This window comes from Apium graveolens, chromosome 11 (assembly GCF_009905375.1).
Source record: "Apium graveolens cultivar Ventura chromosome 11, ASM990537v1, whole genome shotgun sequence".
In the NCBI taxonomy this organism is placed as follows: domain Eukaryota; kingdom Viridiplantae; phylum Streptophyta; class Magnoliopsida; order Apiales; family Apiaceae; genus Apium; species Apium graveolens.
The window spans coordinates 196496331-196522164 of record NC_133657.1 but is presented as its reverse complement, the minus strand read 5'-3'; positions in this window follow the sequence as shown (position 1 = coordinate 196522164).

Sequence of the window (25834 nt, the reverse complement as noted above, 5' to 3'; positions counted from 1 at the left end):
AAAAATATTTATTTTTGTTTTTTCTGATGCATTTTACTTAATACCAGCAATGCACTTGGGTCTTCCCTTCCATAGTTTTTACTCTAGATCTCAAAGGAGTACCTGATTTTCATTTCTTTTTCTTTTCCTTTTCTTTTGATAAGAGAGGCTTATCAGCACTTAGTACATTCACAAGATTTACTAACATCAGAACTTAACAGATGAGAAGCATTATTCTAGTTTTTGACTTAGTAATAAGATAGACAAAGTAAACTTAACTAAGCTCAATATCAGAATTTGCTTGTGTCAATAGATTTCCACATAAACAATTACTTCAAACATGGGATTTGTTAGTATATTAAAGACTACTAGTTCATCATCTAGTATAGTTATCCTCATTGGATTGAATAATCACAGAAACATTCATATCACTATCAGAGTTTAGAAATTCACATCAGACAATAATCAGTACTTCAGCAATTTTCAATTAAGCACAGAATACACAAAGATAGTAATATCTGTAAATACTGATCATAAAATCTGATGCATCAGAACAAAAACTAAGCAGATTTAGAGAAAGAACCTGAAACCATTCCAAGTTCATTTACTAATCTTGTAAAAGTAGCTTCACACAGTGGTTTTGTGAAGATATCTGCTAGTTGTTGATCTGTTGGAACAAAGTGCAATTCCACTGTACCTTCATCCACATGTTCCCTTATGAAGTGGTACCTTATGCTGATGTGCTTTGTCATTGAGTGTTGAACTGGATTACCTGTCATAGCAATATCACTTTGATTATCACAGTAAATAGGGATTTTAAAATATGTTAACCCATAATCCAGTAACTGATTCTTCATCCAAAGAATCTGTGCACAACAGCTTCCTGCAGCAATGTACTCTGCTTCTGCAGTTGATGTGGAAATTGACTTTTGTTTCTTGCTAAACCAAGAAACCTGTTAGGAATGTATGTGCATTAGTTTGATGATATGTTTAACAAAATACTTAAGTAGAAATTTAGTGTCTGTAGCCTCAACGGATAAGACCACTTTGGCTATCCGTTGATGGTGTAGCTTTACTTAGAAATAAGTCTAGTGTTGTAGCATATTTCAGTCTCTGTATTTAAAATGTAATTCTTGGAAGTTGAGAGAAACTATGAGTCATGTTGACTACTAGATGATATGCAGATAGGAAGGCCAATTGTAAATACTTCATGCCTTGTAATTTTGTATAAGTGAAGTGGTATCAACGGATGACTTAAAGACCTTCAACGGATAAGAAGCTAAGCTTCAACGGATGTCTCTGAAGCTTCAACGGATGAAAGCTTCAACGGATAACATCCTTCAACGGATAAGTGCATCAACGGATGAAAGCTTCAACGGATGTTCTGATGATTAGCCGTTGATAAGGGGTAGTTGTACGTACAAACAGAGGCACATGGGTTGATAGAGACAACTGAGATGTGGTAGCCGAATTTCAGGAACAACAGAAAAAGCAGCCGTTCTTCTTTAGTACAAAGATGCAATAGTCAACAAAGTACTGGAGTGAACAGGAAAAGAAGCAAGTGAAGAACTTATTTTATTACTGTATTTTATATTGTTCTTAACTTGTACACTTGGTAATATATAAACCAAGTAGAAGCTAGTAATTAGATGTGAGATTTTCCAGAGCTGTTTAGAAAAATATTGAGAGAAAATTCATCTAGTTTGTACTAGGATGCAGCTGTGATCAACATTGTTTAATCACAGATTTTCTAAAATACCATCTCTGGTGGAACAACGAATCCACCAGAAAAGTTTTTAAGTTCTGTTGTGTTCTTTACATTTGTGCTTGAATTTATATCTGTCTGTATTAGCTTAAAGCAATTCACACACTTGTTCTTCTTGAACACACAACTTTCATAAACTGCTCAAAACTTGAAAAAGTTTTGAGATTTACATTCAACCCCCCCTTCTGTAAATCTCATTGTTAGTCCACTAGGAATAACAATTGGTATCAGAGCAGGCTCTTGACATACAAAGAGTTTAAAGATCTTGGAATCTAATAAAGATGAGTAAGAAGGATATTGGAGTAAAGATCCCAGTTCTTGACAAAGACAGTTATCACCATTGGAAGGTGAAAATGCACCTTCATCTACTCTCCCAAGATGAAGGTTATGTAAACTGCATTGAGAATGGTCCTCACATTCCCCACAAAGTAGCAACAGTTGCTACAGCCACAGTTGCTGTTGGTCAATCCATTCCAAAACCTAGAGCAGAATGGACAATGGAAGACACAGAAGAAGTCCACAAGGATAAGAAGGCTATGAACATTTTGTTTAATGGTCTTAACATGGATATGTTTGATAATGTGATAAATTGCACAACTGCCAAAGAGGTTTGGGACACAGTTCAACTACTGTGTGAAGGTACAGAACAAGTAAAAGAAAACAAAATGCAGCTTCTCATTCAACAGTATGAATACTTTCATTTTGAAGAAAATGAATCTTTAAATGAAACATTCAATAGGTTCCAAAAGCTGTTGAATGGACTGAAGCTGTATGGAAGAGTGTACCAGGTGAAGGATTCAAATCTTAAATTTTTAAGATCCTTGCCAAAGGAATGGAAACCCATGACTGTTTCCTTAAGAAACTCTCAAGATTATAAGGACTTCACTCTTGAAAGATTGTATGGAATCTTGAAGACTTATGAACTAGAGCTGGAACAGGATGAGGTATTGGAGAAGGGGAGAAAGAAAGGAAGTTCAGTTGCATTGGTAGCTGAAGATGAGAGGAAATGCAGACAAGAAACTGCAAGATCTACATCAAACTCCAAAGATGGTATAAGAAATCAGGAATCAAGCAAGGGGAAGGAGCAAGTTGCTGAAAATGAAGACAACTCCAGCCAAGATGACTCAGATGGTATTGATGAGCATCTTGCATTTCTGTCCAGAAGATTTGCAAAGATGAAATTCAAGAAAAACACTAGAGCCACTAAACCTCACAAAAACACTGTGGACAAATCCAAGTTCAAGTGTTTCAATTATGGTATAAGTGGACACTTTGCAGGTGAGTGCAGAAAGCCAACTTCTGAAAAGAAGAAATTTGAACAAGTAGATTACAAAAAGAAATATTTTGATCTGCTCAAGCAAAAGGAGAGGGCTTTCATTACTCAAGAAAAGGACTGGGCAGCTAATGGAGATGAAGAGGATGAAGATGTGGAGTATGTCAACCTTGCTCTCATGGCTGATTCTGAAGAAAATGAAGTTAGTTCATCAAGCAATCAGGTAATCACTACTGACTTAACACAGCTTACTAAAGAAGAGTGCAATGATGCTTTTAATGACATGTCTACTGAATTGTATCATTTGCGTGTGTCTCTTAAATCTCTTGCTAAAGAAAATAGTAGGATTAAAGAGAACAATCTGTTTTTAAGTAATAGAAATGCTTTGTTAGAAGATAAGATGATTGACCTAGAGAAAACTAAGTTGCATTGTATATCTGTTGAAAATGAACTAGCTGAATCTGTTAAGAAAGTAGAAATACTTTCCAATCAATTAGAGAAAGAGCAAGAGGTGATTAAAGCCTGGAAGACATCTAGGGATGTAAGTGCTCAAATTGCTAAGGTCCAAGGAATTGAATCATTCTGTGAAACTGCCTGGGATAAAAATAAAAAGAAACTGGAATTAATTGATGGGCTGTCAACGGATGTGGAATCAACGGATGATGAAAGTTATCCGTTGAAGGAAGAAAAGGAGCATCCGTTGAAGGTTCCTCAATCAAAACAGGCAGATGTTTCTAAAAGAGAGAATCTAAAGAAACTCAACAAAAAGTTTGGTTCAACTTCAAAGAACTTTGTCAAAGAAGAAGCAAGCACATCCAAAGATGTCAGTAAGGTGAATGTAGGGCACATGACCTTAGAATAGTTAAATAATAGGCTCAAAATGGTTGAGGATAAAAAGGAATCTAAAAGAAAATCCAACAGAAATGGGAAGGTAGGAGTTAATAAACACAACAATTACACACCTGATAGGTTTGCTCCTAGAAAAAGCTGTGTGCATTGTAGTAGTGTTAATCATCTATCTGCTAATTGTAAATCCATTAAGAAGACTCCCATAACTGTACCCTCTTCTATGCCTAATATGTCTGCATCACCTCTGCATGCTATGCCTGTTATGTCTCAACAAAATCCTTATGCACATTTTGTAAACATGCCATATTTTAACAATCCTTATCTTGCTGCATGTAGTATGCCTCAAATGCCATACAATATGCCCATGTGGAATAACATGTTTGCACAATCAATGCCTAATAATTTTACAAATGTGCTAAATGATTCTGTGACTAACCCTACACCTCAACCAACTACATCTAAGACCAAGGTTGACTCAAACTCACCTAAGTCTAAAGATGCAGGAGGAATGAAGTCTAGGAGAAAGGCTAACAAGAACGGACCCAAGGAAACTTGGGTACCAAAATCAAATTGATTGATTTTATGGTGTGCAGGGAAATGGAAGAAATCGATGGTACTTGGACAGTGGTTGTTCAAGACACATGACAGGAGATTTCTCCCTGCTCACAGAGTTCAAGGAGAGAGCTGGCCCTAGCATAACCTTTGGAGATGACAGCAAAGGGTTTACTATGGGATATGGCTTGATTTCAACAAGGAATGTCATCATTAATGAAGTTGCATTAGTTGATGGTCTCAAGCACAATTTACTGAGCATCAGTCAACTATGTGATAGAGGGAATACAGTTTCCTTCAATTCTGAAGCCTGTGTTGTCACTAGTAAGAAAGACAACAAAGTGGTTCTAACTGGAGTTAGAAAAGGAAATGTGTACATAGCTGACTTCAACTCTACAGATGCAGAATCCATTACTTGTCTCTTCAGCAAAGCAAGCGCAGTTGAAAGTTGGCTATGGCACAAGAAGCTATCCCACTTGAATTTCAAGACAATGAATGATCTAGTCAAAAAGGACTTAGTCAGAGGAATCCCTCTAGTTGAATTCTCAAGGGATGGTTTGTGTGATGCTTGTCAGAAAGGCAAACAAAGGAAAGCATCATTCAAAAAGAAGCTTGAAACAACAATTGATGAACCATTACAGCTGCTACATATGGATTTGTTTGGACCAGTCAATGTATTGTCCATTGCAAGAAAAAGATATTGCTTAGTGATTGTAGATGATTTCTCAAAGTTCTCATGGGTCTATTTTCTTGGATCAAAGGATGAAGCAAGTGAAATCATTATCAATCACATCAGGCAAGTCAACAATCATCCTGACTTGAAGGTTAGAAATATCAGGAGTGACAATGGAACTGAGTTCAAGAATTTAACATTAAGGCTGTTCTGTGAAGAAAATGGAATCATACATGAGTTCTCAGCTCCAAGAACACCTCAGCAAAATGGGGTTGTTGAAAGAAAGAACAGATCTTTAATTGAAGCTGCTAGAACAATGCTTGAAGAATCAAAGTTACCAACATATTTCTGGGCTGAAGCTGTTAATTGTGCCTGCTTCACTCAGAATATTTCTTTGATCAATCAAGCTAAAGGCATGACTCCTTATCAGTTGTTCAAGAGAAGAAAACCAACTCTAAACTTTCTTCATGTCTTTGGATGTAAATGCTTTATACTGAGGAATCAATCTGACCATAAAGGGAAGTTTGATGCAAAGGCTGATCAAGGGATATTTGTTGGTTACTCAGCTGGAAAATCTTATAGGGTCTACAATCTAAGAACCAACATTGTTATGGAATCTGTGCATGTTGTGTTTGATGATAAAAAGATTGATGGACTAACAGATGAGGGACATAATGAAAGACTCAAATTTGACAACATTGAGATATATTGTGATGATAGTGAAGAGGAGACTGATGGAGATGACACTTCAAAAGGGATTCAAAACATGCCCTTGGATAATGCACAAAATAATGCAGTATCTGTTGACAGACACAGTGCATCATCCGTTGAAGTACAAAATGAAGCATCCGTTGATCATAGTTCATCAACGGATAATCGATTTACATCATCAGTTGATAGAACTCCAAGTTCCCTGCAAAGGACCAACAACTCAGGGGGAGTTTCAACTAGTCAACACTCTGTCTCACATCATGACAATACTGAGGCCACCTCATCTAGAGCACATCTTCCACCACAAAGGAAATGGACCAAGAATCATCCCTTTGAACTGATCATTGGTGATGCATCATCTAAAGTGCAAACAAGAAAAGCCACTCAAGATGAATATCTGTATAGCAGTTTTCTGTCTCAGGAGGAACCTAAGAAAGTGGAAGAAGCTCTATTGGATCCAGATTGGATATTAGCTATGCAGGAAGAGCTGAACCAATTTGAGAGAAACCAAGTATGGAAGCTGGTACCCAAACCAAAGAACAAGAGTCCTATTGACACAAAGTGGGTATTCAGAAACAAGATGGATGAAAATGGCATTATCATAAGGAATAAAGCCAGACTGGTTGCTAAAGGCTATTCTCAGCAAGAGGGAATAGATTTTGATGAAACATATGCTCCTGTTGCAAGACTTGAAGCCATCAGAATATTTCTAGCCCATGCAGCCCATGCCAATTTCAAAGTCTATCAAATGGATGTCAAGAGTGCATTTCTAAATGGGAAATTAGAGGAAGAAGTCTATGTAAGTCAACCTCCAGGATTTGAAGATCCAAATTTTCCAGACTATGTGTATTATCTGTTGAAAGCACTCTATGGACTGAAGCAAGCACCTAGAGCCTGGTATGAAACCTTATCAAAATTTCTTTTGGAGAATCACTTCACTAGAGGTACTGTTGATAAAACTCTCTTCTTTAGGGATGTTAATGGCTCTAGTATACTTGTTCAAATTTATGTAGATGACATAATATTTGGTTCTAAAGATGATAAACTTTGCAAAAAGTTTGCTAAGCTAATGCAAAGTAATTATGAAATGAGCCTAATGGGAGAACTAACCTATTTTCTTGGTTTACAAGTTAAACAAGTTAGTGATGGAATTTTCATTAGTCAAACTAAATATATTTATGATCTTTTAAAGAAGTTTGACTTAATGGAATGTTCATCTGCAAAAACTCCCATGGCCACTGCCACCAAACTTGAATTAAATAAGACTGAAAGGTCTGTGGATATTACAAGTTATAGATGCATGGTTGGTTCACTTTTATATTTAACTGCTAGCAGACCAGATATAATGTTTGCTACATGTCTATGTGCTAGATTCCAAGCTGATCCTAGGGAGTCTCACTTAATTGCTATCAAAAGGATTTTCAGATATCTCAAGGGTACACCAAATTTAGGTATTTGGTATCCTAGAGAATCTGGCTTTGATCTAATTGGTTATTCAGATGCAGACTATGCAGGTTGCAAAATAGATAGGAAAAGTACAACAGGCTCCTGTCAATTCCTGGGAAACAAGCTTGTATCATGGTTTAGCAAAAAGCAAAATTCAGTCTCTACTTCTACAGCTGAGGCTGAATACATTGCTGCTGGAAGTTGCTGTTCTCAAGTGTTATGGATGAGGAACCAACTCCTTGACTATGGACTTCATGTTGATAGAATTCCTATCTTTTGTGACAACACAAGTGCCATAGCCATAACAGAGAATCCTGTGCAGCACTCAAGGACCAAGCACATTGATATCAAGTACCACTTCATTAGGGAGCATGTCATGAATGGTACAGTGGAACTACATTTTGTTCCAAGTGAACAACAAATTGCTGACATATTTACCAAGCCACTTGATGAATCAACATTCACAAGATTGGTAAGTGAGCTAGGTATGCTTAATTACTCTTAAAATTCATGTCTTTATTGCAATTTGATTTGAAGCCTGAAATATATTAGTTGCTAGAACAAATTTGACTTTTAACATAGTTTATTCCATCAACGGATGTTCCCTATCCGTTGAAAGTCAAAATTGCTCTATCAACGGATAGTCATTATCCGTTGAAAGACAAATACATTTCTGGAATTTTTATCCGTCAACGGATAAAACTGAAGTACCTTTCAACGGATGACAATTTGCCTTATCCGTTGAAATGTCACATCAATCGATTCAGGTGTTTAACAGCCGTTGATTCTATTCTCTTAACCGTTGATACTCGTACATACATCTGTATGTATTGGTTTTAAAGGTAGTTTTTAGAATACTTACAGTTTATTCTTAAACGGCTGAAATTCACTAATGCATATTTATTGATAAATCTTTCTTTTATATTTTTGTTTACTAATTTGAGAAAGCATATAAGTCCTTCTGATTGTTCATTTTTACTTTACGCTTTCTTGAAATTTCAAGCATTTACCATTTTCTCTCTGCAAAAACTTCAAGTTATTCTCTGCTATTTCTACTCACAACAATGGCACCAGTCGTGAAGATTATGTCTCAATCTGGGTTCATCTATGAAAAGAACAATTTCATAGCTTTGGTAGAAAAGAATGAAGCCCACTCAGACTATCACAAAATGATGGACTTCATCAAAAACTGCAAACTTAGCTATGCAATGTTGGAAGCCCCAACAATTTTCTGTGAAGTAGTTGAGGAGATTTGGACAACTGCTGAGTTCAACTCCATGGATATGACTATCTCCTTCACTCTCAAAGGTAAAACTCACTGTATTAACTGTGATGATTTACAAGCATGTTTTAAATTGCCTGAGAACAATGCCATGACACCACACACTGATAGTGATGTATCCAGCATGTTAGATTCCATAGGTTATTCTCTTAACTCTGCTAATTTAGGGAGTATTAGAAGAAAAGGCCTTAGGAAAGAATGGAGTTTCCTTGGGGATGCCTTTATAAAGGTTTTCTCTGGGAAAATTAGTAATTTTGATGCCATAACTTCATCTCTGGTTAATATGCTCTATATGCTTGTTTCTGATAGGTATTTTAACTTTAGCAACTATGTGATGCTAGAATTAGGTACTAGATTAGGTAACAAAGCTAATAGACCTCATAACATCTATTATGCTAGATTCTTTATGTTATTGGCTAACCATGTTGCTGAAGGTTTAGTCATAATCAATGAGAATAATAAACTCAAGTGCTGGGCACAAGAGAAAAGAGTTCTTGCAGACTTGAAGAGAATGGATCTTAACAGCAGTGTGCCATTGGTATATTTACCAATCATGAATGCACCTCAGGTAGGTGAGGTAATTGCTTCTACAACTCCTACTTCTTCCAACCCCTCTATTTCTTTATCTTCTAGTGTGGCCATGAAATCTGAGATGCCCCAACAGATTTCTACCAAGGTCACCAAAACTAAACTTTCAAAATCCAAGACAAAGAAATCCACCTCTGTTGTTTCTCAAAAGACAACAGTTGTAACACCAACTATTAACCCTGAGGTGAGTGAACAGGGTGTGAGTGGTGAGGGGAGGGGTGAACATCAAAGAAACCCCCAGGATAAGGACGGAAAGTTGAGTGCTTCCCAAGCTAGCCAAGCCACAGTTTCTCAAAAAGCTGTGGTGGTTGAAAAGGTATCTAGCACATCCCTAGTAGCATCCTCCCAAAAGGATGTTACTATTGAAAATAGTTCCAAACCAGGAACACAGAACAAAAGAGGGAGGGACACTAAAGCCAAACACTCACCAACAAAAGCCTTTATTAGAAGAAAGAAGGCCAGAACCCAATCTTCTACACAGGGTGCACACACTGCACAGATACATCCATCTGTATCTATGCCTTCTCAAACTCAGTTTGATGTGACTCCAATAAATGTGGAGTCACAGCCCCATACTCTCACAATAATCACACATCAATCACCAAACACTTCATCACCATCTCTGGATGTGGATATGTTATTCCCATCAATTCCTGATTCTCCCTCTTTACAACTCAGGGAGAAGCCCCACTCAAATACAGGTGATCATCATCTCTTAGATGATTTGTTGGATCACCCGCAAATTCTTTCAGATATAATTGAAGAATCTGTGTCACCACATCTCAAATCAATCTACACAGATTCAACAGTTATATCACTTTCAATTTCCACTTCTTTTCCTTCTTCAACGGATATCACTCATCCGTTGACAAGTGGTTGTTCTTCAACGGATAAGCTTAACAGCAGTTATCCGTTGATAACATCAGTTTCACCTTCAACGGATATTCCACATCCGTTGACAGTCTCTACACAAATAACTGAATTAATTCCAAGTGTAGAAGACATGAATACTGTGCAATCACTCTTAGGATTGAGGGAAGGGAGTGACAATTTGAGTGAGAGGCTGGGTTGCTCCCAGGCAAAAGGAGAGATTGAGAGCTCAAAAATGCATGCTATTTCTTCCAGCATGGCAAAAGTAAGTGAGTGGAGTACCACCTTAGTAGGTGAAGGTGAGGGAGTGAGATGTGTGAGCCAGGGGGAGCCCCTGATGCAAGAATATAGAGAAAAAGAGAGAAAAGCAGGTACAGTAGATACAAGGGTGGAACCAGCCATTGCTAATGAGTCAATGATTGTGGATTATGCTGACAAGGAAAGACAATTTCAGCAACATTACAAAGCTGTAATTGATAACATTTCCTTGGATGCTGACACTTTTACTCATCCTGTAACAGCCTATCAACTGTTGGCTGCTCAGGGCAATGAGGAGGCAGAAAGGTCACTACATCTAGTGCACACAACAGAATCTCTTGCAAGGGATAAAGCTGCCATTAACAAAATGCCTTCTACAGCTGGTGAGCCATCTGAGGAATTTGGAGCAAATTCTGATGATGATGACTCTATTTCTTTTGATGGAAGCATGAACTCAGGGGGAGATGAAGGCCCTAGTTCAATTCCAAATCTACCTGAATGGGCCTTGACTAAGGAGTATAGATCAGGGGAATTCAATGTCTCTTTAGTCAAACAAATCAACACTATTCAACAGGCCATTCAGAATACTTCACATGCAAGTATCAAGGCTATCCTTCAAGCTCACCTGGACTCACTGCATCTCATGAAGCTGCAGCAAGTGAAGCAGAATCTGAGTATGGATGATCTCAGGAAGGATATTGCTGACTTGAAAACCTATACTTCAGAAAAATTGGATTCAGTCATGCCCTATGGTACATTGCAGGACTTGGTTTTGAGATTGAAGACAGAATCTGTTACTGAAAAATGGTTGGCCAAGTTAGAAGACAGAGTTCAAGTTATTGAAGATTCTGTGGCCACCATTCTTCACAATCAACAATCTCAAACCAGTCTCCTCATGCAGCTGGCAAAAGCACAAGGCTTGACCCCTCTCCTTGATGATAACAAAAAAGGGGAGAGTAAAAGGGAAGGGGAAGGAGAGCCATCTACAAAAATCAACATATCTAAAGTGCTAGTTCCTGCCATCACTACTTCTCCAATCATTCAAATCAAGGGCAAGCCTGATGGAATTGATTTGATTCAGCTAGCAGCAGCTGAAATTCAAGTGAAAGAGCAAAGTAGAAATTTAGTGTCTGTAGCCTCAACGGATAAGACCACTTTGGCTATCCGTTGATGGTGTAGCTTTACTTAGAAATAAGTCTAGTGTTGTAGCATATTTCAGTCTCTGTATTTAAAATGTAATTCTTGGAAGTTGAGAGAAACTATGAGTCATGTTGACTACTAGATGATATGCAGATAGGAAGGCCAATTATAAATACTTCATGCCTTGTAATTTTGTATAAGTGAAGTGGTATCAACGGATGACTTAAAGACCTTCAACGGATAAGAAGCTAAGCTTCAACGGATGTCTCTGAAGCTTCAACGGATGAAAGCTTCAACGGATAACATCCTTCAACGGATAAGTGCATCAATGGATGAAAGCTTCAACGGATGTTCTGATGATTAGCCGTTGATAAGGGGTAGTTGTACGTACAAACAGAGGCACATGGGTTGATAGAGACAACTGAGATGTGGTAGCCGAATTTCAGGAACAACAGAAAAAGCAGCCGTTCTTCTTTAGTACAAAGATGCAATAGTCAACAAAGTACTGGAGTGAACAGGAAAAGAAGCAAGTGAAGAACTTATTTTATTACTGTATTTTATATTGTTCTTAACTTGTACACTTGGTAATATATAAACCAAGTAGAAGCTAGTAATTAGATGTGAGATTTTCCAGAGCTGTTTAGAAAAATATTGAGAGAAAATTCATCTAGTTTGTACTAGGATGCAGCTGTGATCAACATTGTTTAATCACAGATTTTCTAAAATACCATCTCTGGTGGAACAACGAATCCACCAGAAAAGTTTTTAAGTTCTGTTGTGTTCTTTACATTTGTGCTTGAATTTATATCTGTCTGTATTAGCTTAAAGCAATTCACACACTTGTTCTTCTTGAACACACAACTTTCATAAACTGCTCAAAACTTGAAAAAGTTTTGAGATTTACATTCAACCCCCCTTCTGTAAATCTCATTGTTAGTCCACTAGAAATAACAAAACCAATCTGCCTCCAAGAAATTGGCAGCTTCCACTTGTGCTTTTCCTGTCAATTTTGCAACCTGCAAAATCTGCATCTGAGTAACCTATTAGTTTAAAGTCTGATTCTCTAGGATACCACAATCCCAGATTAGCTGTTCCCTTAAGATACTTGAAAATTCTTTTTACAGCTGTTAAGTGAGGTTCTCTTGGATCTGCTTGAAATCTTGCACAAAGATAGGTACATACATGATATCAGGTCTACTAGCAGTTAGATATAGTAGAGAGCCAATCATACCTTTGTAATCAGTAATATCTACTGATTTACCAGTATCCTTATCCAATTTTGTTGCAGTGGCCATGGGAGTGGATGCACTTGAACAATCTTGCATTCCAAATTTCTTCAGCAGATTTCTGGTGTACTTGGTTTGACAAATAAAAGTGTCTTCTTCATTCTTCTTGACTTGAAGGCCCGGAAAATAGCTAAGTTCCCCCATCATACTCATTTGATATCTTGACTGCATCAGTTTGGCAAACTTCTTGCAAAGTTTGTCATTTGTAGAACCAAAGATGATATCATCAACATATATCTGAACCAAAAGTAAGTCCTTTCCATGGTTGAGGTAGAACAGTGTTTTGTCAATAGTTCCTATGTTAAATCCACTTTCCAGAAGAAACTGAGCTAAAGTCTCATACCATGCTCTTGGAGCTTGCTTAAGGCCATAAAGTGCTTTATCAAGCCTGTAGACATGATTTGGATATTTGGGATCTACAAAGCTTGGAGGTTGTTCAACATATACTTGCTCTTCCAATTCTCCATTGAGAAAAGCACTTTTCACATCCATTTGAAAGACAGTAAACTTTTTGTGAGCAGCATAAGCCAAAAATATCCTTATGGCTTCCAATCTAGCAACTTGTGCAAATGTTTCATCATAATCAATTCCCTCCTATTGAGAATATCCTTTTGCAACCAGCCTTGCTTTATTCCTTGTAATTATGCCATCACTATCAGTTTTGTTTCTGAACACCCACTTTGTACCAACAACAGATATGTTCTTTGGTCTTGGCACTAGGGTCCAGACTTTGTTTCTTTTAAAATCATTTAAATCTTCCTGCATTGCTTGCACCCAATCAGCATCTTGAAGAGCTTCTTCCACTTTCTTTGGTTCAGTCTGAGAAAGAAAAGAATTATATAGACATTCATTTGAAGTAGCTGTTCTAATTCTGACACCTGCATCAGGATTTCCAATAATTAAGTCAGGTGTATGTGATTTAATCCACTTCCTTGCAGATGAAAGGTTTTGTCTAGAACTGGATGCTCCCCCATGGTCCATGCTATATTTATCAACATTTTCTGATGCTCCCCCTGAAACTATGCTCTATGAGTTGGATCATTTAGAATTTAAGTTTTCAGAACTATCAGAACTTGGCTTATCAGAACTTGACGAATCAGAACTTGAAGAGCCAGTTGGATGTTCTGATGCTTCTTGAGATGTGGTTATATATTCAGTATGCTCCCCCTGCACAGGTGCATCTTCCTTTGGCGTAGTCACCATAGTTTCAATAACATCAGAGTTTTATCCATCAGAGTTTGCAGTATCAGGATTTAGATTGTCAGGATTTTCTGTATCAGAATTTAAGTGTTCATTTTCAAATCTCAGCTGATCATGATCATTGAAATCTTCAAGTCCAGTAATCTTCTTATCATCAAAGGAGACATTGATAGATTCCATGACAACCCTTGTTCTTAAATTGTAGACTCTGAAGGCTTTTGTGGAAAGTGGATATCCAACAAAAATTCCTTCATCAGCTTTTAAATATAATTTAAATAGCTGTTCAGGGTGAGTCTTAAGAACAAAACACTTGCATCCAAATACATGAAAATACTTCAGATTTGGCTTCTTTTTCTTCACCATCTCATATGGTGTCTTTCCATGCTTGTTAATGAGTGTTGCATTCTGAGTAAAACAAGCAGTCTGCACAGCTTCAGCCCAAAAATAGGTTGGTAGCTTTGCTTCATCAAGCATAGTTCGTGCAGCTTCAATAAGAGTTCTATTCTTTCTTTCAACAACTCCATTTTGCTGTGGAGTTCCAGTAGCAGAAAATTCCTGCTTAATTCCATGGTCTTTGCAGAACTCTTCCATTGTCAAATTCTTGAACTCAGTGCCATTATCACTTCTTATGATCTTCACAGAATCTTTGACCAATTTATCCAGTTGCTTGACATGATCAATCAAGATAGATGCAGTTTCACTTTTTGTGTGCAAGAAATACACCCATGTGTATCTGGTGAACTCATCCACTATGACCATAACATATTTCTTCTTTGTAATAGACATGACATTCACTGGACCAAATAGATCAACATGTAGTAGGTGATAAGGCTCAAAAATTGATGATTCATTCTTGCTCTTGAATGAAGATTTTCTTTGTTTAGCCTTCTGACATGAATCACAAAGGCCATCAGGAACAAATACTGATTTTGGCAGTCCTCTCACAAGATCTTTCTTGACTAGTTTGTTAGATATATTTGATAATGTCATGGCTAATATGTTTTATGTTTAGATTTCAGATCTTACTTGAACAGGATAAATCAGTACTTAACTGTTGATCAGTACTTATACTGGAAGTCAGGACTTAAGGGATATCAGTACTTATGTTATCAGGAGATAATCATCAGAAGATAGATATCAGAACTTAAGTGCTAAAGGACGATCAGATATGGACAGTAGCTGATTAAAGGAAAGAAGATCAAGATAAACATAAGAAGAGATATGCATGAAGAAGGAATTCTGTAAAGAATGGAATACTTGGAGGAAAAGATATCTGATTGATATATTTTAGGAAGCAGAAGTATATTCCATATCAATTAGCGATTATCTTGTAACTGTGTAGTATATAAACACAGACATAGGGTTTACACTATAAGTGTTATCATTATTAGAAAAGATTATTCATTGTAACCCTAGCAGCTCTCGTGATATTTGTTCATCACTGAGAGGTAACAGTTCCATACTGTAACAGAGTTTATTGTTTCAATAAAGTTTGTTTTCTGTTACTTAAGTTCTTAAAGTTCGATTTGAGTGTACTATACACTGTATTCATCCCCTCTACAGTGTGTGTGTGACCTAATAATTGGTATCAGAGCTAATCTGTTAACATACATACAATTAAAGATCCAAACACAATCATGTCGGACACAGAAACTTCAACTAAGCCTACCAAAACTGAGGAACCACCAAAGACACAAATTCAGAGTCGGTATGAGACCATCAGAGTTCCCATACTGAGACCATCTGAATATCCCATATGGAAGGTAAGGATGACCATGTTCCTGGAAGCAACAGATCCAGAATACCTTGATAGAATCAAGGAAGGTCCTCACAAACCAACCAAGCTCACAGTTGCAGTTGCAGTTGCAGGTGAAGCAGCAAAGACCGTACCAAAGGAAAAGAGTGATTATACTGCTGAAGACATAACATCAATTGCTAAGGATGCTAAGGTACGACACTTACTGCATAGTGCCATTGATAATGTAATTTCAAACAGGGTAATCAACTGCAAGACTGCTAAGGAGATATGGGATGCTCTGGAAACAAGGTGTCAGGGAACTGACACAATTAAGAAGAATAGGAAGACAATACTCACTCAAGAGTATGAACACTTTGACTCAAAGACTAATGAGTCATTGAATGATTTATATGATAGATTTGTCAAACTTTTGAATGATTTGTCATTGGTTGATAAAGAGTATGATCTTGAAGATTCAAACCTTAAGTTCCTGTTAGCTCTTCCTGAATGCTGGGATTTGAAGGCAACAACAATAAGAGACAACTACACTCTTGATGAAACAACTCTTGACGAAATCTATGGAATGCTCAAGACTCATGAGCTGGAGATGGAACAAAGAAGCAAGAGGAAAGGAGGAAAGTCAAGGACAGTTGCTCTTAAGGCTGAAGAAGAATTCCCCAAAGCAGCTTCCTCAAAGAAGGACAAGGGTAAAGCTCTTTTCATAAAGTCTGATACTGAGTCATCAAGTTCTGAGAGTGATGATGACTCAGATTCTGAAAGCTTGCCTGAGACTGATGCTGATGAGGAGATGATGAAGCTGTGTGCTCTTATGGTGAAAGGGATCACAAAGATTGCATACAGGAAGTTCAGGAAGGGAAAGAAGTTTTCTAGGAAAGGCATAAGTTCTGATAAGAAGAATTTCAGAAGATTTGAAGGCAGAGGAGGAAAGTCTGACAGAGCAGATTACACCAATGTTAAATGCTATAACTGTGGTGAGAAAGACCACATATCTCCTGATTGCAAGAAGGTAAAGGGTGATAAAGGCAAGGCTCTTGTCACAAAGCAGAAAAGTTGGACAAACACCTCAGACTCTGAAAGTGAGGAAAACTATGCATTGATGGCAAATGCTGATAAAGAAAGTGCTGAGAGCAGTTCTGAAGCTTCTGAAATAAAGGTACCTCAGACTACTTATGCTTTTCATACTGATGATATTAATGAGTTGAGAAGATATCTTAAAACCATGTTTGTTAGTTATAGAGATCAAACTTTAACATGTGAAAGATTAACTTCTGAAAACCTTGCATTTAAGAAAAGAAATGATTTCTTAGAAAAAGAGTTAGTCATGTTCCATCAAACTCAGAAGGATAGAGATGATGCTTTTTATGTTAGGGATGAAGTGCTAAAAATAAATGAATCTCTAAAAACTGAGTTAGAAAAGGAAAGAGAGATTATCAGGACTTGGACTAACTCTGGCAAAATAACTCAAAATTTGCTAAGTGGTGGAAACTGGAAAGAGGGCTTAGGTTATGGAGAAGACAAGAATGATAAAGGAACTGAAGAGATTAAGTCTGTTGATAAGCAAAAGCCAAAGTTAAAACCTGTTAAGTTTGTAACTGTAAAGTCTGAAAATGAAAAATCAGAAGTTACAAAGAAATTAACTTCTGACAAACTAAAACAGGAAAAGACAGCTGAAGTGAACATAGGCTTAATAACAAAGAAGCAGCTTAAGCATAAGCTGAAAGATGTTAAGAATGCAAACAAGGTAAAATCACCTAGGAAAAATAGGAATGGAAAGGAAGGTGTGAATAAAAGCAATAATTACAAACCTGTTCCTGATTATTCTAGGAAAACATGTCATAACTGTGGAAGTTCTAACCATCTGGCTTCTTTTTGCAGGAAGAATAAGAATATTAACTCCTTACCTTCAAAGTCAGGAGTTAAGAGTCAGTCTGTTAGATACAAACCACAAAATCCATGTTTTCATTGTGGTAGTTTATGGCATTACATTTATACTTGTAAGGAATATCATAGCTTGTACTATGATTATTATCAAATAAAACCTTCTTTGAAGAAAGTTTCCATTGTTCCTTCTAGTGTAAATTCTGATTCAAAGTCTGATAGTATAAGTTCTGATAAGAAAAATGTTAACATAAACTCTGATGCTAAATCCGCTGCAAATGTTAACAAACTTAATAAGGCCAAAGGATCCAAGCAAGTCTGGGTCCTTAAAACTTATAATTAGTGGTCTTTGTGATTGCAGGGCAACAGGAAAAATATTCTAGTTCTGGACAGTGGATGTTCAGGACATATGACTGGAAATAAGGCCCTGCTATCAGACTTTGTGGAGAAAGCTGGCCCAAGTGTTTCTTATGGAGATGGCAACATTGGAAAAACATTGGGATATGGCAATATCAATCTTGGAAATGTCATAATTAAACAAGTAGCTCTGGTCTCAGGACTTAAACACAACCAACTGAGTATAAGTCAAATCTGTGACAGAGGTTATCATGTTGATTTCTTTGAAGAACACTGTGAAATTGTGAGTAAATCTAAAGGCAAAGTTGTTCTGAAAGGATACAGGCGTGGTAACATTTATGAAGCTAAGCTTTCAATAAGTACTGATGGTTCTGCAATCTGTCTGATGAGTAGAGCATCAATTGAAGAAAGCTGGAATTGGCATAAGAAACTCTCTCATTTAAATTTCAACAATATAAATGAACTGGTCAAGAAAGATCTTGTGAGAGGATTGCCAAACACAGTATTTGCTCCTGATGGTCTTTGTGATTCATGTCAGAAAGCCAAACAAAGAAAATCTTCATTCAAGAGAAGACTGAATCATCAATTCTTGAGCCTTATCATCTACTACATGTTGATCTATTTGGTCCAGTAAATGTCATGTCTATTGCAAAGAAGAAGTATGCGTTGGTCATAGTAGATGAGTTCACCAGATACACATGGGTGTATTTCTTGCATACAAAAAGTGAAACTGCATCAATCTTGATTGATCATGTCAAACATCTGGATAAAATGGTCAAAGATTCTGTGAAAGTTTTGAGGAGTGATAATGGCACTGAGTTCAAGAATTTGATAATGGAAGAGTTCTGCAAAAGCCATGGAATAAAGCAGGAATTTTCTGCTCCTGGAACTCCACAGCAAAATGGAGTTGTTGAAAGGAAGAATAGAACTCTCATTGAAGCTGCACGTACAATGCTTGATGAAGCAAAGCTTCCAACCTATTTCTGGGCTGAAGCTGTGCAGACTGCTTGCTTTATTCAAAATGCAACACTCATTAACAAGCATGGAAAAACACCATATGAGATGGTGAAGAAAAAGAAGCCAAATCTGAAATACTTTCATGTATTTGGATGCAAGTGTTTTGTCCTCAAGACTCATACTGAACAGCTATCAAAGTTTGATCTAAAAGCTGATGAAGGAATCTTTGTTGGATATCCACTTTCCACAAAAGCCTTCAGAGTCTATAATTTGAGAACAAAAGTAGTCATGGAATCTATCAATGTCTCTTTTGATGACAAGAAGATTACTGGTCTTGAAGATTTCATTGACCATGATCAGCTGAGATTTGAAAATGAAGACTCAAATTCTGATACTGAAAATTCTGAAAGTCTAAGTCCTGATACTGTAAACTCTGATGGAATAAACTCTGATGTTATTGAAACTGTGGTGACTACGTCAAGAGAAGATGCACCGATGCAGGGGGAGCATACTCAAGATCCTACCACAGCTCAAGAACCATCAGAACATACATCTGGCTCTTCAAATTCTGATTCGTCAAGTCCTGATAAGCCAAGTTCTGATAGTGCTGAAAATTTAAATACTGAAGACTCCAACTCAGAGAGCATAGTTTCAGGGGGAGCATCAGAAAATGAAAATGAAGATAGCATGGATCATGGGGGAGCATCCAGTTCTAGAGAAAACCTTCCATCTGCAAGGAAGTGGACAAAATCACATACACCTGATTTGATAATTGGAAATCCTGATGCAGGTGTCAGAACTAGAACAGGTACTTCAAATGAATGTCTTTATAATTCTTTTCTCTCTCAGACTGAGCCAAAGAAAGTGGAAGAAGCTCTTCAAGATGCTGATTGGGTGCAAGCAATGCAGGAAGAGTTAAATGAGTTTGAAAGAAACAAAGTCTGGACCCGAGTGCCAAGACCAAAGGATAGATCTGTTGTTGGTACAAAGTGGGTATTCAGAAACAAAACTGACAGTGATGGCATAATTACAAGGAATAAGGCAAGGCTGGTTGCAAAAGGATATTCTCAACAGGAGGTAATTGATTATGATGAAACATTTGCACCAGTTGCTAGGTTAGAAGCCATAAGGATATTTTTGGCTTATGCTGCTCACAAAAAGTTTACTGTCTTTCAAATGGATGTGAAAAGTGCTTTTCTCAATGGAGAATTGGAGGAGGAAGTATATGTTGAACAACCTCCAGGCTTTGTAGATTCCAAATATCCAGATTATGTCTACAGACTTGATAAAGCACTTTATGGACTTAAGCAAGCTCCTAGAGCATGGTATGAGACTTTAGCTCAGTTTCTTCTGGAAAGTGGATTCAACAGAGGAACAATAGACAAAACACTGTTCTACCTCAACCATGGAAAGGACTTACTTCTGGTCCATATTTATGTTGATGATATCATTTTTGGATCTACAAATGACAAACTTTGCAAAAAGTTTGCCAAACTAATGCAGTCAAGATATCAGATGAGTATGATGGGGGAACTTAGCTATTTTCTGGGCCTTCAAGTCAAGCAGAATGAGGAAGGCACTTTTATTTGTCAAACCAAGTACACCAGAAACTTGCTGAAGAAATTTGGAATGCAAGATTGTTCAAGTGCATCCACTCGAATGGCCACTGCAACAAAACTGGATAAGGATACTGGTAAATCAGTAGATATTACGGACTACAGAGGTATGATTGGCTCTCTACTCTATCTAACTGCTAGTAGACCTGATATCATGTATGCTACCTGTCTTTGTGCAAGATTTCAAGCAGATCCAAGAGAACCTCACTTAACAGCTGTAAAAAGAATCTTTAAGTATCTTAAAGGAACAGCTGCTCTGGGATTATGGTATCTTAGAGAATCAGATTTTAAACTAATAGGTTACTCAGATGCAGATTTTGCAGGTTGCAAAATTGACAGGAAAAGCACAAGTGGAAGCTGCCAATTTCTTGGAGGCAGATTGGTTTCTTGGTACAGCAAGAAACAAAAGTCAATTTCCACATCAACTGCAGAAGCAGAGTATGTTGCTGCAGGAAGCTGTTGTGCACAGATTCTTTGGATGAAGAATCAGTTACTGGATTATGGGTTAACATATTTCAAAATCCCTATTTACTGTGATAATCAAAGTGCTATTGCTATGACTGGCAATCCAGTTCAACACTCTATGACAAAGCACATCAGCATCAGGTACCATTTCATCAGGGAACATGTGGATGAAGGTACAATGGAATTGCATTTTGTTCCCACAGATCAACAACTAGCAGATATCTTCACAAAACCACTGTGTGAAGCTACTTTTACAAGATTGGTAAATGAACTTGGAATGGTTTCAGGTTCTTTCTCTAAATCTGCTTAGTCTTGTTCTGTGTTATCAGACTTTATGCTCAGTATTTACGGAATTAATCTCATTGTGTATTCTGTGCTTAATTGATAAATGTCTTTAAGTACTGACTGTTTTCTGATATATGTTTCTAAACTCTGTTAAGTGATATGTCTGTTCAAGTAACTATTCAATCCTATGAGGATAACTGTGCTAGATACTGACTTAGTAGTCTTCAATAAACAAATGATCCCATGTAAGAAGTAATTATTTCAATGGAAATCTTATGACACTAGCAAATTCTGATAATTGAGCTTAGTTAAGTTTACTTTGTATATCTTATTACTAAGTCACAAATTAGAATAATGCTACTCATCTGTTAAGTTCTGATACTAGTAAAACTGCTGAATGTACTAAGTGCTGATAAACCTCACTTATCAAAAGAAAAAGAAAAAGATCAAAGAATAAAATCAGGTACTCCTTTGAGATCTAGAGTAAAAATGTGGAAGGGACGAACCAAGTGCATTGCTGGTATTAAGTAAATATGCATTAGAAAAGCAAAATATTTTCTTGGTGACTTTTCACACTCTATGATTACTGGAGAAATACTCTGATAATGGCATAAATTCTGATAAGCAGTCGTGACTCACTTGCACTGAGAAGCCACTGTAAAATAGAATTTCAAAAGATGCATAAAATTAGCACAAAACAGTTGAGGTGGACTCAAGCATGAACTCATTCATCAGTAGGTTTCAGGACAATGACAGCTTTTTAGCAAAATTTTAGTTATGCCTTATTTCTAAGATGTACTGAAGTGAATCAGACTTTACTCTTTGTCTGTTATTTAGCTTAATGCACACACTAATCACTCCATCTGAATGATGAAAATTTCTATGGTGGTCTATGTTGTTTTAGATAAACAGTCATTGTGTCATTATTGCACATATTCTGAGGACAAGTTCGAGTTCCACGTTCTAATGATTAAGTTCTGAAGTCTATAACTCAGAACTTGTATGAGGATTTACTAAGATGGGCATTCCTTTTTCGAGTTAAGAAATTATGTTCTGATGACTGTTAAGTTCTGGTATAGGTCTAAGTTCTGATTTCTCAGTCTAATCCTTTACTTGGCTTATCTGTGAATAAAATTTGATAACAGTCTCAGTTCAAACTAGAATATGTTGAAGTGGAAGATTAATAGTCATTATGGTTAGGGTTAATGGTATTTGTACCTGCACAGTCCAATGTTACTTGTTTCTTGTGCGCTTTAAACTATGTTTCCTCTTTCCAATGAATGTTATTCTTTTTCAAAGTCTAGGGAGACGAGGTAGAATTAATTCTACATGTCAGCATTCAATTTCTTTGCATCTCCTGGCATTCTCTTGCCTATATAAGCAACCACTTCACATCAGCCTTCCCATCACACTTTTATCACAAACTCACTCTCGTTATTCATTTATCATCACAAATGGCTGAATTTGGTTGGTTCTACAATTATGGTGATGAGACTGTTCATGTCTTTTTGAATGGAATTCCAACTCCATACCCTATCACCAATATTCCTCACAATCTCTGGATCCAATTTCCAGAGGTTATCAAACATGATCTGGTGGCTGTTCGAAGAGAACTTCATCTTCAACGTCTCCGCCAGCAAGAGCGAATCATCCGACTCGCCATTCTGTTTGTCGAGAGTAGGAAGAAGAAGATGACTTAATCTCATCTTCTTCCTGTTTTTCTTCATCATCAGCTTTGTCAGGCTTCTTAGCTAGGACTAAGGCTATTGATGTTAGGTTTAGAAGCTTAGGGAAAAATCTTGTATAAGTATTGATGTAATTTTCATTTCATAAATGTATTGTCTTGATATATTAATGAAAGTTGTTTTTACTTCAAGATTTTGTCTCTGAGTTATTTTATCTTGTGTTGATAAATCCTGATTGATATTCTGATGACCGTATAAATTTTGTTTTATATTAAGTTCTGATTCATTTTCAGCACTTACTTATCTAATTTATCTTGGTCATTTTCATGTGCTGTATTTTCAGAATATTAATGATGCAGTGAAAAATAATTCAATCAGTGATAACGGTTTAAATTTTGAATTAAAACTGTTTCTCTTGATAAATGGAACGGTTTTTCCTTGAAACTAGGCAAATGGGTAAGTAATGATTCCTGTTTTCTCGAGCCCAGTAACTGTCCGTTATTACTGCATGTCTGACAGGTGTCCAACGGTAACATTTTTGTTCAGAGTATAAGTACAACAGAGAGAGGATTTCTTTAATCTTTTATTTTCTTCATATTTTATCTCTCTCCTTACTTTTACTCTCTTTCTCTTTATTTCTCACGTTGGTTTTTCATACAGACATTATATCAAACACCTAACAGGCATACTTGAATCTCATTTTTCTTACATGGCACCAAAGGATTTAATCATTGATGGAGCTAAGTTTGTCCCCAACAACTATGCTGCAGTTCTTTATCACACTGAAGCTCCATCTGAATTGCACTTTGTGCAAGATCTTCTTGCACATAGTGAGGTTGGGTATGCATTAACACAGCCTGAATTCTTTTCAAGCCAACAAGTTCTGAGGTTTTGGAGGACTGGACTTTTTGATGATGGTGGTCAACGTGGAACTCCCAGTATTATCTTCCAAGTGGGTGATTCATCCTTTGTAGTCACTCCTGGTACAGTACGCAGGGCTTTACATCTTCCAGAAGATTGTACTTTCTCAATTCCAGAGGACTCAGCCCTTCGGGACTTAATGACTAAATTGGGATATGAAAAGAGTCTGATGAAACTTGGACAGTTGAAACGGGCTAATATCAAAAGAGAATGGAGTTTCTTCTTTGATTGCATCACCAAAGCTTTTGGGAACAAATGTTCTAATTTTGATGCTATTCCAATTATGAGTCAGCACATCGGGTATGCAATTATTAATCAAACTCATTTTGATTTTGCAACTGCTTTAATTGTTTTTATTGGGGATAGGATGACAGAGGATCGAGATGTTGTTTATTTTGCTAGATTTTGTCAACTTATTTACACTTATTGTACTGATGAACCTCATTTAGTCAGTACCCAAACCGCACCTTTTAAGGTTGCAAAACGATACTTTAATGACCTGGTAAATGCTGATACTAAGAAAAATGTGGTTAGATCATTACAGATTCCTCAGTCTGTCAAACAGATCTTAGTAAATGCTGATCCTGATGCTTATAGATCTGTTTACTCTGATGTCCAACCAACTCCAAACACCCAAAATCCATCAACCTCAGTACCTACCTCTCATTAAACTCAACCTACCCTCAGAACATATCTCAAATCCTATCTCTCCACTTCACAGACTGCTCAACCTTCATCTTCAGCACCTACTGTGAAATCTTCATCTTCCAAGCCAAAGAGGACAAAGAACGTTCATCAAACACCTCAAAAGAGAAGGAGGATTGCATTAAGAGATGAATCTGATTCTGAGGAACCGGTTCCTGCTAGAGAACCTGTTGTAACTGAAGCTGAGAAAGAGATTTCTCAGAAGGATTCTGCAATTGGGGGTTCTAGGCTTCTCAAGAGGCTTAGATGAATGACTGTTCCTGAAACTCCCAAGGAATCTAAATCAACAAGGACGTACAAGAAACAGAGGGCAAAAAGGCCAGTTTCAGATGATGAAGAGGAAGCAGCTAAGGAAGGGGATCAGGAATCTCTGATCTCACAAGACAAGGAATTTGCCCCAGTCACTTCTTCTCCATCAACTCCATCTCAGGAAGCTGTATCTGACAAGGCTAACTCACCATCTGTGTCTCTTGTTGATCCAGGCACAAGTGCTGATATTGATGTTCAACACTTGGTTGTGTCTGAAGTATTTCTCTTAGAAGCTCCAACAGCAAATAATCCTTCCACAACACCTGTTACTGATGCTGTTCAAACTCCAGAGTTATCGACAACACCTTCTCTGCATCAAGATGCTGATGATCAGACTTTAGGTGAGCATCAGGATATGGTTGTTGATCAGAACTTAGTATCAGATCAGCAATTAGAGGATGCTGAAGCCTCCATTGCTACTCACACTGTTGTCTTATCTGACGATACTGATTCTTTAAGTTCTGATGCTGCAAATGCTGGAGATACTGGTGATGCTGCTCCAACTGTAGATGCTGATGAAGCAGGTCCTTCAGGACATACTCCTCAACAGACTCTTCCTAAGTCTGAACTGGTAAAGAAGTTTGTTACAGGGGAAGCACCAGTACCTTGGAGTGAAACTCCTGCAGGTCAGGAGTGGACTAAGGAATGGAACTCAATTTCATGTGTTCCAACTGCAATACATCTTGCTGAGCACTTGACTAAAGCTGATGAAATGTTAAATTCTGATGATTTAAAAACCCAGCTTAGGGTCACTGCATTGAGTACTAAACATCTACAAGGTCTTCATTCAACTACTCATGTAGAGCTACACAAGATTCAGGAGAACTTTATCAAACAAGAACAAGTTTGGAAAATTGATAAGAAAAAGTTCTTTCAACCTACCATTGACAGGATTGCTTATATTGAGAAGACTCAAGATCATCAACAAGCTCAGATTGATGAAATTCTGACAAATCAAGCTTCTCAGCAATTGCAACTTACTGAAATCCAATCCTCAATGGAATTACTTATCTCTCTTCTACTAC